Consider the following 14,466-nt stretch of genomic DNA (forward strand, 5'->3'; position numbering starts at 1 on the left):
GCAGGCTCTGCGGCCATGGCTCACGGGCCCAGCCGCTCCGCGGCATGTGGGATCCTCCCAGACCGGGGCGCGAACCCGGTTCCCCTGCATCGGCAGGCGGACGCGCAACCACTGCGCCACCAGGGAAGCCCTTGAGTTTTTTATTGTAGTTTTCACCCTGTGTTCTGCAAAGCCTTAGTGATTTCTCAGGTATTCATGGGGGATCATTATGGTGTGGAATAGAGGAGCCACAGCTGTTTTACATACTGGGTATCTGGAATTTTCTTTGAAGAAAGTTCTGTTGCTAATTTTTAAAAACTGAGAAAGCACTGTTGCCTAGTATTTTGTCTTCATTATTTTATAAAGATGAGTGAAAATGGTAAAAATGGAATATTTGCCCAGCAATAAGACTGGCTCTCATAGCCTCAACATCATGAAAGAGGTATCAAGAGGAGTTCCTGAAACAGCACATCTTTAGCCTCAACTAAGCACTCTCTGGATTTAAGCCAATTTTGGACTTCAGGTCAATTCTGAAGAAAAAGAACAGGAATGAATCCTCCAAACACCACAATGAAGAGAGGTTTTATGATTGCTTGGATTCCTCAGAAAGGAATCTCCCTTTAAAACATATGTACACTAAACCCTGGTGTCCATTTTCAGGAATATATCACATAGGAAAATATCACCAACACCAGCCTTTCTCTATTTCCTTCAGAGCTCTTCTAACTACCTGAATTTACTTATTGTTATGTTATTTCTTGTTTACTTATTTATTATTTTTCTTACTTTGTTAGAACATAAGTTCCATATCTGTCTTGTTCAACACTATATCAAGTGCTTGTGTACCTGGTACACAGCTGGGCCCTCAGTATTCGTTGAAAGAATCCCAGAATAAAAGAATGCCAATCCTTAAATTGAATAAAAGTGAGTATGGTAACAAACAAAAACAAAAACAAAACAACAACAACAAAAAACCCAAAACTGACTCTTTGCTTTATTTATCTCTTATTATCGCAGATTCATGCAAACTTTTTGTCTGAACAGTTTGCAGAGGAAAGCGTACTAAACCAGGTTATGGGTTCTAACCCCAGGATACCAGATTGGTCTTTTAGCCTTTATTTCAGGTATCTGTAAAATGAGGGATGACAGCAGGACTCACCTAGTTTATCTCAAGGGCTTATATACATAGAAACTTTGTGAAAAGCATAACCAATATATAAGTACAGGTTGAGACTGTTACTAAGTGCTCTTTCCATAAGAAGTGATTGCTAATGTTATATGTCAAATATGTTACTAAAATTTGTTTCATAACTTTTCCCTCAGTTACACAGTCCGTTAAACTGAGTAATATCTGTACATATTACTAAAATCTTACTCATTCAATAAACATTTCTGTGTACTAACAGCTTCCACTCTGAAGCTTACTTTAGAAAGCCAGTATCTCTGTAACTTTCTCTGGAAGGATTTACTAGTTCCAAAAAAGATATGTAAAACATTAGATTCAGAGTCATGAAGTAAGCTACTACACTGACTGATGAAAACACGAAAAGCAAAATGAGTCCAAGGTGAGTGTGTAGAAGCATTGTTGACCTGCTCTAAACATGAGGAGATTTTCAACTAAATCTGGAAAGAAGCACCTTTGTGTTTTGTCAATAGCAAGCTCCAGCTCAGATTTCCACAAGTATTTTGGACACAGTAATGAGTAGGTACTTTGCCAAAGGTTAGATTTCCAAGAGCTAGGTGTTAACAACACTTACAGATAGTAGACAGAGGCTAAGGCCCTTACACTCACCAGAGACAAGATATTTAAATAGCAAACATCACTCTGACAACCAACTTCCCCTTTATCCTATCTCTATCTCTGGGGAAGGTATCCAAAGAGAAACAGGTCAGAAGTCAGTCTATTATTACCACTGTCTTTTTATGACTCTTTTCCATCTTAACCAATGAGATCGGTAGCTCTGCAGAAACAACTATACCAGAACTGGGTCAGTTTGGAAGGTATATATAACTTAGATGTTGAAACGGAGAGCAAGCTCAACTTGACAATGCCCCTTTCTATTGCCTCTATCACCTCCAACCCTACTTTCCGCTCTCGCCTTAGACCCCCAGTGAAAATACACATGGATCAGCCCTGAGGAAGAGGATTAAGCTTGTTCAGCCACATCCAGTGTGAAGACTGGGAAGGAAGACAAGAAGGCAAGTTCCCAAGATCCCATGAGAAATCTAGAAAAGGGATGTGGCAGCAAGAGTGAGGGAGGAATCAGAAATAGGGCTGGACACACCTACCCACTGAGTCTGCTCAGGTACCTGGTGAAAGAGAAGCAGTTAGCGACAGATAACCCAAGCCAAAGTGAACCAGCCCCGACACAGCTCCCAGCAAGACAAGGGAGGGTCCAGTGTCACGTAACAGCTCTGTCACCAGCTGTCTCCACTAGCTAATAGAGGGTGTGACTCTCCTGCAACGCTCCCCATTCCCTTTTTTACTCACGCTGCTCTAGTTTTACCCCTCATTACCTTGTGAGTCCCTCAAATATCTCACTTATGATTCCTCAGACCTTATTTTAGTTATTTATGGATCTGTCCATCTCCTACACTAGGCTACATCCTCCTTAAGCCATCTTTGAGCCCCCTAGAGGTTGGCTCAGCTCCTTGCCCACAGTTAGTGGGGTATTTGTCTTAATTTTATGTAAGACAGGGGTAGGACAAGGGAAGGAAACAAAGTCAGGAGAATGGGGATGAGAGGTAGCAAAGGCAAACATCACAGACCCACCTCAGGATTTCTCCTGAAGCCACAAAGCACAGCTGAGATGGGGTAGGAGTCAGAGACTCAGGGAAGAGATTCATGGAGTAGTAGGCAAAGAAAGGGTAAACACTGATGTAGGAACTGTAGAAGGAAAAACAAGGATTTGGGATCTGAGGTACTGTGACTAAAGCCACAAAAACTGTAGGAGATGAAGAACAGAGAAAAAGGCTTAAAATAGATACACTAAAATATAAACACACATCAAAGATTTATGACAATTCAAAGGTACCCCTAATTAGAAAGGAGAGTAAGGGCAAAAATGGAGATGGGCTAAATCTTATGGAAACAGTCAAAATCTGAGAAAAGAATGCTAGCACAGATTTAAGTTGCATAGTAGCTTTCAAGGAAAATAAAAACCATCTGTCCTTCTACAATACAATTTATGATGAGGTAATTCTGACTGAGTCTAATGGGAAAGCACTGGAAAGGTGGGTTCAGGGAACATGCCTGCACTGCTATGTGCAGAGAGGGGCACCAAACAGCACTGGTTCAGCCTAGCATGGCTTCGCAGGGGTTACACCCATCCTGTGTGCGTAAGGAGGTAGCAGGCATTTTTCTTATTGTATCCTACCACAAGGACAACACTCGAGAGGTCCTTGATTAATGCAGATGACTCACTGGAAGTTTTGCTAACTTGCATTTTGTCAGTCAAGGAACCCTAAAGTGTGGGCACTAAGAGTAATGGTTTCTGATGCCTCAGACACTTCGGGAACAAGACTGACAGCACTAACAGTAAATGACCAGTCCCCGAATCCCAAAAAATCTGACCCATGTGATTCTCTCTCCTTCCCCAAACTCCCACACACGTAATTTGCTTTTCATACAGCACATGTGCACATCTTTCCTAGCTCCCCTATTAAATCATAAGCAGCTTGGCAACATGGAATCTGCTTGGTTCATTTTTGATACCCCATTGTGAATGTTCACAAAAAATGAATGCTTTATGTGACAATTCAAACAAGCCTGTAATAAAAACTAAGTGTCCCTCTAGGCTATGAACTGAAGCAGAAGAAAAATCCCAAATCATCAACACCGCTTCCTCTGAACCCTGACATTAACACGGATACTCCATATGGTTACTAAGTAATTCATATAACTCTTAAGGCATGTTTTTGAGGTAGAAAATTCTATGGAATTTTCTATTCCTACTATGCTAAAGCACATAATGGGCTTCCAAAAATTACACACACACACACACACACACACACACACACACACTCACACACAAATATCTGTTGAATGAAAGAGTGATAAAATGAACTCCCATATACCCACCACTTAGGTTCAGAAATAGAACATTACTCCTCAGTGGGATATAGTCTTAAACATTTCATTTTCTCTCCATTTTCAATCACTACTGCCATTGTCTGGTCATGCCAAACTATGGGTTTGCAGTATCCTGAATAAGCCCTGCTGCCTTACATTTGCTTTGGCTATTTCCTCCATCTGAAACACAATCCCTCCCCCTTTCAGACAGCAGACTCCTATTTATTCTTCACATCTGTGTTAAAGTACCTCCTTCTCTAAGAAGACTTTCCTGACTTACCATCATCATTTGGCACTCTGTTCTCAATGTCCTCATTACCTCATACAATCTTCCTCTAGAATCCTTATCCCACTAAATGATGACTTTGCTTGCCTATCTCACTCGGTAGACCGTAGGTTCCTTGAGAGGAGGGGTGCATCTTATTCATCTCTGTCTCTTCAGCACTTAACACAGGGCCTGCCTAACAATTTCTTAATAAACTTTTGTTATATAAATGTTCCTGGCCTTAGACATTATACTCTAAGAGGGTAGATTAAAAGAGGTATTGGCCAGAGGCTCCCAGAATCATCTAAAAGGGTCTATAATTTCCAGAAGTAGAGAAAGATGAAAGTGACATTGGAGAGTTGAGTTATACAGGAAATCTTGGTGTGACAGAAGGAAAAAGAGCCAGACATGAAAGGAGTACAGAAGTAATGAAACATCCTTTCCTCCCCCCACCACAAACCTCCATCTCTTCATAATTCATGTATTTAGAGTGGAAGCTATACCTCACTTCCAGAACAGAGAGCCCCACTTCCAATCCCACCACAAATTCTTTACTTAGAAGGCAAAGAGGTGTTGTGACCACCACTTCTACCAGCCATCTCCTGGAGCAGCAAAGGGGGGAATAGATGGGAAGAAAGGTAGGCCAAGGGGTTAGAGCAGGGAAAGAGGGTCACACTAAAATGGGGGAAGGAGAAAAGAACGGCTCGGGTGAACACAAGGTGCATTCTGAGTAGGGCTGGAAGTAAAGAGAAAAAGCGTCCTGTGCCCCTGCTGCAGCTTTTTAACAGATACAAGCATACCTCATTTTATTGTGCTCTGCTTTATTGTACTTTGCAGATATGGCTTTTTTACAAATTGAAGGTTTGTGGCAAACCCTGTTTCAGGCAAGTCTATTGGCGCCATTTTCCAACAGGATTTGCTCACTTCATCTCTGTGTCACATTTTGATAATTCTCACAATATTTGAAACTTTTTCATTATTGTTATATTTGTTATGGTGATCTGTGATCTTTGATGTTACTACTGTAATTGTTTTGTGGTGCTGTGAACCACACCCACATAAGATGATAACCTAAATGATAACGTTGTGTGTATTCTGACTGCTCCACCAACTACTGGCTCTTTCCCTGTCTCTTCCTCTCCTTGGGCCTCCCTATTCTCTGAGACACAACAATATTGGTATTAGGCAAATTAATAACCTTATAGTGGCCTCTAAGTATTCAAGTGAAAGGAAGAATTGCAGGCCTCTCACTTTAAGTCAAAAGCTAGAAATGATTAAGCTTAGTGAGGATGGTGCATCAAAAGCTGAGATAGGCTGAAAGTACTTACACCAAATAGTTGGCCAAGTTGTGAATGCAAAGAAAAAGTTCTTGAAGGAAATTAAAAGTGCTGCTCCGAAGAACACACAAATGATAAGGAAGAGGAACAGCCTTATTGCTGATATGGAGAAAGTTTTAGTGTCTGGAAGGCAGATCAAACCAGACACATTCCCTTAAGCCAAAGTCAAATCCAGAGCAAGGCTCTAACTCTCTTCAATTACATGAAGGCTGAGAGAGGTGAGGAAGCTGCAGAAGAAAAATGTGAAGCTAGCAGAGGTTGGTTCGTGAGGTTGAAGGAAAGAAGCCGTCTCCATAACATGAGTGCAAGGTGAAGCAGCAAGGGCTGATGTAGAAGCTGCAGCAAGTTATCCTGAAGATCTAGCTAAGATAATGAAGGTGGCTACACTAAACAACAGATTTTCAGTGTAGACAAAACAGCCTTATTTTGGAAGAAGATGCCATCTAGGACTTTCATAGCTAAAGAAAAGTCAACGCCTGGCTTCAAAGCTTCAAAGGACAGGCTGACTCTCTTGTTAGAGGCCAGTGGAGATGGTGATTTGAAACTGAAGCCAGTGCTCATTTACCATTCCCCAAAACCCAGGGTCCTTAAGAATTATGCTAAAACTACTCTGCCTGTGCTCTATAAATAGAACAAAGCTTGGATGACAGCACACCTGTTGACAACATGGTTTACTGAATATTTTAAGCCCACTGTTGAGACCAATTGCTCAGGAAAAAAAAAGATTCCTTTCAAAATATTACTGCTCATTGACAAGGCACCTGGCCATCCAAGACCTCTGATGGGGATGTAAAACAAGATTAATATTGTTTTCATAACTATTAACACAACATTCATTCTGCAGCTCACAGATCAGGAGTCATTTTGACTTTCAAGTCTTATTCTTTAAGAAATACTTTTTTTTTTTTTAAGAAATTTATTTATTTATTTATTTTTGGCTGCATTGGGTCTTTGTTGCTGCAGGCAGGCTTTGTCTACTTGTGGCAAGCAGAGGCTACTCTTTGTTGAGGTGCACGGGTGCCTCATTGTGGTGGCTTCTCTTATTGTGGGGCATGGGCTCTAGGTGCGCAGGCTTCAGTAGTTGTGGCACGTGGGCTCAGTAGTTGTGGCTTGCGTGCTCTAGCACGCAGGCTCAGTATTTGTGGCACACGGGCTTAGTTGCTCCATGGCATGTGGGATCTCTCTGGACTGGGGCTCGAACCCATGTCCCCTGCATTGGCAGGTGGATTCTTAACCACTGCGCCACCAGGAAAGTCCCAAGAAATACTTTTTTTATTCTTTAAGAAATACTTTTCAATGCCATAGACAGTGATTCCTCTAATCGAACTGGGCAAAGTAATTGAACCATTCTGGAAAGGAGTCACCATTCTAGATGCCATTAAGGACATTTGTGATTCATGAGAATAGGTCAGATACCAACATTAACAGGAGTTTAAAAGAAGTTGATTCCAACCCTCATGGATGACTTTGAGGAGTTCAAGAGTTCAGTGGAGGAAGTAATTGCAGATGTGGTAGAAATGGCAAGAGAACTAGCATTAGAAGTGGAACCTGAAGTTGTGACTGAATTAGGACAATCTTATGATAAAACTTTAATGGATGAGGAGTTGCTTCCTGTGGAGAAGCAAAGAAAGTATTTTCTTTTGAGAGGGAAATCTACTCCTGGTGAAGATGGCTGAAATTACAACAAAAGATTTAAACTTAGTTGATAAAGCAGCAGGGTTTGAGAGGATTGACTCCAATTTTGAAAGAAGTTCTGTGGGTAAAGCAGTATCAAACAGTACTGCATGATACAGAGAAATAGTTCACGAAAGGAAGAGTCAATCGATGTGGCAGATTTCACTGTTGTCTTATGAAACTGCCACAGCCATTCCAACCTTCAATAACCATTACCCTGATCAGCAAGCAGCCATCAACATGGAGGCAAGACCCTCAACGAGCAAAAAGATTACGACCCACTGAAGGCTTAGATGATGGTTAGCATTTTTTAGCAATAAAGTAATTTTTAATTAGGTATTATACATTGTTTTTTAGACATAATGCTATTGCATACTTAATAGACTACAGTATAGTGTAAACATAACTTTTATTATGCACTGGGAAACCAAAAAATTATTGTGACTCACTTTATTGAGATATTCACTTTATTGTGGTGGTCCAGAACTGAACCCACAATATCTCCGAGGTATGCCTGTATCAAGGCTTAGACCTTAAAAGTAGTAGAGCTGGGGGCTTCCCTGGTGGCGCAGTGGTTGAGAATCTACCTGCCGGTGCCGGGGACACGGGTTCGAGCCCTGGTCTGGGAGGATCCTACATGCCGTGGAGCAACTAGGCCCGTGAGCCACAACTACTGAGCCTGCAAGTCTGGAGCTTGTACTCCGCAACAAGAGAGGCCACAACAGTGATAGGCCCGCGCACCGCAATGAAGAGGGGCCCCCGCTCGCCGCAACTAGAGAAAGCCCTCGCACAGAAACGAAGACCCAACACAGCCAAAAAAAAAAAAAGCAGTAGTAGAGCTGGGATCCAAATCTATGTCTACACTACAAGCCAAACATTCTTGCCATTCCACCTCGCTTCTCCCTAGTTAAAACAGTAGATTTCAGAAAGAAGAAACTCCCCTCTCCCACTCCAAAACTGTTCCCCTTTGTGTTGTAATGTAAACTGCTATTAAACTGGTCCATGTCATCAGGTAAGACTTAAGAATGTCTTATCTTGGGACTTCCCTGGTGGCGCAGTGGCTAAAAATCTGCCTGCCAATGCAGGGGACCCGGTCCGGGAAGATCCCACATGCCGTGGAGCAACTAAGCCCGTGCACAACAACTACTGAGCCTGCGCTCTAGAGCCTGCAAGCCACAACTACTGAGCCTGCGTGCTGCAACTACTGAAGCCCACACGCCTAGAGCCTGTGCTCCGCAACAAGAGAAGCCACTGCATTGAGAAGCCCGCGCACCACAATGAAGAGTATCCCCCACTTGCCGCAACTAGAGAAAGCCCGCACGCGGTAACAAAGACCCAACACAGCCAAAAACAAATAAATAAATAAATAAAATATTAAATTACTTTGAAAAATCATTTTAAGTAAATTGGGATAAAACATTCACATAACTATTAAAATCCTTAATAACTTGGGATAAAACATTCACATAACCTCTAGAGCCTTGTATTATTTGGCACCTCCTCCAGAAGGTTTTGGAGAACCAGCCTCATCTCATGACAGTCCCTACTATCCCCTTTCTTCACCCCACCAAGAGCCATCTGCACTGGTTTTCCTTCAACCGCTTAAACAATTCATGCTACCTCAAGCCTCAAGACCTTCTCTCATGCTTTCTCTTGGCCTGGAACCCTTAGCTTCACTGCTTATGTGACTGATTTCTACTTAATCTTTCACATCTCAGCTTAAGTATCTGTTATTTGAAAAGACCCTCCCTGACCTCTCCATCTAAATTAAGCCCCGCTGCTAATGCTTTCTCACATAATCCTGTACTTTTTCTTCACTATAAAGACCACGGTGACAGGGACTCGGTCTATTTTGCTCAAAACTGATGCCCAGAGCTAAACATATTGTCTTACCTGTAACAGGTGTCTGATAAGTACCTACTGAATAAATGAATTGCCTGTTCCATCACATCTAAGACACCATCAATAATAAGATACATTCCTAATGTGAAAACCATTGTAAATGTTAGAATTCAATAAATATGACAGTTATTATTGTACACATTGTTCTTACCCACATCTCTGACGCTATATCTCTGCCTTTTTTCCCTTTTTCTGCTACTTTTTCAAATTTGTCTAAAGGAAATTTATAGCCTTTCTTGAATGAGGCAGAATTTTATTTAATTAAAAAAAAATTTTACAGTCTTCCTTATTAATTTAGTGATTCATAATCATTATAATTGTCAGTGCTTCATAATCATTACTTTCAGGAAATTCTTCTACTCCAAGTCCTTCCCATTGTAGATTTTTTGTTTTTAATTTATTTTATTTATTTATTTATTTTTGGCTGTGTTGTGTCTTCATTGCTTTACTCAGTTATTTATTTTTGGCTGTGTTGTGTCTTCATTGCTGTACTCAGGCTTTCTCTAGTTGCGGCGAGCGGGGGCTACTCTTAGTTGTGGTGCGCGGGCTTCTCAATGCAGTGGCTTCTCGTTGCAGAGCACGGGCTCTAGGAACGCGGGCTTCAGAAGTTGTGACACGCGGGCTCAGTAGTTGTGACTCGCGGGCTCTAGAGTGCAGGCTCAGTAGTTGTGGGGCATAGGCTTATTTGCTCCACGGCATGTGAGATCTTCCCGAACCAGGGATGGAACCCGTGTCCCCTGCATTCGAACCAGAGATGGAACCCGTGTCCCCTGCATTCGTAGGCAGATTCTTAACCACTGCGTCACCAGGGAAGTCCCAAGGCAGAATTTTAAAAATAAAACAACCCACTTTAAAAAACCCAGTTTAAGTGTTCTGACCTCTAGAAAGCCTTCCTTGACCATCAAGTTAAGGTAGGGGCTCCTGCTTGGACCTTCCATAATTTCTGGGTTTTATCTCTATGCACTTTTCACATTCCATTGTAATTATCTTCCCACAGGCCTGTCTTTTTAACTAGATTGTGACCTCCTTCAGGACAAGATCTATGATATACCCATTGGCATCATCCCCCTACCTGGCCCAATGCTTAGCAAAGTAGATGCTCAGGAAATGTCACTTGAATGAATGAGTAACTGAATAGACGAGTCTTTAGGAATCACAGAACTTCCACAGATTTGAAATGTGAGAAATGGTACGCTAAAACAGAAAGCCAGTCATGGCAGAAGCCATAGAACTGAAAATAATTTCATTAGCTACCAGTGCAAGCATGAGTCACTCACACTTAAAAATACAAGGCTGGCTTGCCCAAATGAAATACCATTTCTCAACAGGAAGTTACTTTAAAGATAAGGAACAGAACATGAAGAGCCTCTGTGTTAGTAAAAGATATTCATATTTATATCTCATGTGCTAACTATCCCTCTGTCCATAGCCTGGGTAGACTTTTGATCAACAGAATTCCCTTAAAAACTGTTTGAACAAAACTCACAATTTCTACTTTGTAGCATTAATATTTTTAATTGCATATACAACAGGCTAGGCTAATAATATAAGGTTGCAGTGTTCATTTGATATATTGAAAGTGCAGCTAGGTGTGTGATGAGTACCAAGGAGGCAGGTGCCCCCAGAGATACCCTAAAGGAAGAGAACCACCGAAGAAGTGCTGCTGGACTCAGGCCAGCTGCTGGCCATGCTTGCACCTTGATCATGGTGAGACAATTACCAGAAAACCAAGAAGCAGAAATCGTTAGATATTGAAGTTATGAAACTCTAACTCAGCAATTCCCAAACTTCTAGAGACCAAGAGTACACTCTTCTTCCCCCAACTGTGACAGCCTTAAGGTGCTAAAGAGTAGTACTGAACTGACAAGAGCATCCAAATCAGCATCAGTAGCACTGAACTGACAAGGGCTGGGGGTTCTCAACAGGACTGACAGGAATTGACTGGACAATGGGGATATGAGAAAGCTCAAATTCAATTGTTACTCTATTTTAGGTTGTAAAAATCTCTTAGTTTATGAAATAAAGGACATTTGTTCTTAAGCAAGAGTTACTCCAACTGCATATGCTGAGAGAATATTTTGAAAGACAAATGCAGCACAAGAAGCAGAGGCTGTAAAAGAACTGAGGCCTCAGCTTTTTCCTCAGACGTCAAGCTGGGGTCCTGGCACTGATGTGACCACACCCTTCTAGCTGATCAAAATGGATTTCCCTGGAAATAAAAATTTTATTCTGTCTGTGATGACTGAGGAGGACATTACTTCTTTCTATCTCTTTATAGTGGCTTCTCACTCTTACAAAAATTTTATGAGTCTATGTATTTCTTCTTAATACATAAAAAACTAAAATTTTTAAATATTGCAAAATTATCACACCTAAAATTGCTTTCCTTTTTTATTATTATACATAGAATTAGTTTTCCCTCACTCATTTTTCCTTAATTTCTTAGTTATTTAAGCTTCTATTACGGACAATTTCATAAGTTATTTTAGCATGCTTCATACAAAACAGATTCTGCTTTGCTATCTCACTATACAGCCTTCATAAAAGCTACTCTAAATTTATTTCATTTTCAATCTGTATCTGGGATAATCAGCTTCTTCTATTTACTATCCACAGTATAAAAAGTACTTCCTTTTATTTGACCTATAATTACTTCTTTGAGGCTTCAAAAGATACCCCCAAGTTCTTATGTATACAGTGAATAAGTCTACGTTGCCCTCTTCTTGTGTTTCACAGCTTTCTGAGATTCCACCAGATAAAAAGTTCATTCTTTATCCTTTCAGATTGAAGAGTCCAATTTTTTTGAACAGTGCCTTATTCTTGCTTACTTTTAATCTCTCTAAATTTCAATTTTCTCACTTACAAAATAAAGCAATTAGACAATAGAGAATTTAGAGTCAAGGTTAAGCACACCGGCTTTGGAGTCAGACAGATCCAGTGGCTCAATACTTCAACTGCGTTGGAAGACTTTGAGCAAATTACCCAACTTCCTTCCTCAGTGACCTTACCATATAAAACTAGTTACTAATAATACTCACGTCGACGAGTTGTTAGCAGAAAAATGAGCTAAAATTTAAAGACCTTTACATTATATTGTCACCATCCCTATTCCACCCAAACCCCAGATTTAAGCACCTCATTTGGCTTAACCTAAATTCCTTTACTAGAGTCTACAATGCACTGTGCAGTTTGGTCCCTGCCCTTGGGTTTAACATCACCTCATTGGGGTCTTCTCCCTTCCTCTGAGCTGACTGTGTCAGCCTTCTCTTGCTCCTAGAACACCCCAACTCTTTCTGACTTCAAGGCTGTTACTGTGCCCTCTTGCTGAGAGCATCCTCCTCTCAAAGCCCAACTCTTCTTACAGCTGGCTCCTTACTCTTCAAGTCTCACTTTAGATGTCTCCTTTGCAGAAAGGTCCTCCCTGGCCACCCTATAAATTGATTTGTTTACTTGATAATCTGTCTCCCCAACTAGTCTGAAAGCCCTGTAAAAGCAGGGACCACCACTAATTCTAGAACCTAGAACAATGCCTGGCAAGTAATCAATAAATATGTGTGGATAAAAGTGGTTAGCATACTGTCTATATGGCTGAAAAAATAGGTCAGGACCAGGATGTGAAAGACCTCACACTGCATGTTAAGCAGTTTGGCCTTTATACTGCGGAAGATAGGGATTCATCAAAGGCGTTTAAGCAGGGTAATGAGTAACCAGATGTTTCTAATAGCCTAGTTCTAATCAGCAGTTCCTTAATCACACTCAAAAGCATATCTTGTACCACTTCTGCTTGTTATTAGTTGTTCTTCCCCCAAGTTGTGTGTATACTGCTGTCACTCACATTTTAAATGTAAAGAAAATTTATCTAATATACACAATGCTTCCAAAATGTCATTCATATTAGGCAAATGGGGTTTGCATTGGAGGGACTGGGAGTCATCTTTGCCTAAGAGCAGGGGCTGGGAGGGTGGTTCAGTTTGTATTGTTTCATGAATGCTGGGAGGTAGAGGAAAAATTCTTACCCTGGAAGCAAGAGCCTTGGGAGTAAGTTCAACGGCAGGGGCAAGGAGAGGGACACTTAAATGAGCTAGCTCTGAGAGAGCAAATGAGCAAGACACCTTGCAGGCTGGTTGAATCACCTAAGGAAAAGAACCCTGCTAGCCTGCTTCTGAATGAAAGCACTAACCCCTGGGCTCCAGGCCGTTTCCCTATCCCATTCGCCTCTCTTTTTTTTAAAAAAAATGTCCTTTTATTGAATCACCTAAGGAAAAGAACCCTGCTAGCCTGCTTCTGAATGAAAGCACTAACCCCTGGGCTCCAGGCCGTTTCCCTATCCCATTCGCCTCTCTTTTTTAAAAAAAAATGTTCTTTTAGCTGACTTTTAGCTGTGGAAAGCAGCGAAAAAGTTGCCCTAGGCTTTATATTTAGAAAAAAAGCCTGGCTCAAAAGATGTTTAAGAAAAATTTAAAACTTCTGGGTGGCAAAATACATCATAAACAAAGTCAAAATACAAATTGGCTCCCCAAAAATTTTGTAGCAAACTAATTTCCTTATCATATAAAGAGCTCTTACAAATTAATAAGAAAAAGATAAATAACCCTGTAGCAAAATAGGCAAAAGAAAACAGGCAACTCACAGAAGCATCATTAAAAAAAAATTAAACATAAGATGTCCAATTCACTAATAGTTAAAGAAATGCAAAAGCACAATTTAAAATAACGTGTACTGGATTTGAAAAGATTTAAAGAGTTGATAATAGCATGTGTGGGGAAGAAAGTGGACAATTAAGCATTTTCACATATTGGTGATAGGATAAGCAGGCACAACCTTTTTAGACAGCAATTTGGTAATTTCTTTTACAATGTAAAATGTAAAATACTTCAGGGATGCATACCAAACGGGGATGCAGGCAGACTTCTGACTTTGTATTTTATGTATTTCTATATTGTACATTTCTTGATAAGTATTAGTTTTATAATAAAACCACAAGTTTTAAAAATATGCACATCCTTGACTCATAACGTCTTTAGGAATTTTTCCCATGAAATACTAGAAAATACAAATAATTATTTCCAAAAATGTTCTGTAGCATTGTTTGGAAAAGTGAAAACTTAGAAATCACAATGGTTAATGTATATCTACATTAATATAAAGGTTAATATAACTATAGCAATATACAGTTAAAAATTTATGGTATATATATATAATGGAATATTTAAAAAAACAATAATAATAAGGTAGGT

The 14,466-nt window shown here is 40.5% G+C and overlaps 1 protein-coding gene across 1 annotated transcript in view; it reads right to left on the reverse strand.

Annotated features, from left to right (window-relative positions):
* The window catches only part of MYO5A (myosin VA), a 223,820-nt gene that overhangs the window by 147,783 nt on the left and 61,571 nt on the right, over positions 1 to 14,466 (reverse strand). The gene's annotated exons all lie outside the window — the stretch shown is intronic.

This window comes from Physeter macrocephalus, chromosome 11 (genome assembly GCF_002837175.3).
Source record: "Physeter macrocephalus isolate SW-GA chromosome 11, ASM283717v5, whole genome shotgun sequence".
Taxonomy (NCBI): Eukaryota; Metazoa; Chordata; class Mammalia; order Artiodactyla; family Physeteridae; genus Physeter; species Physeter macrocephalus.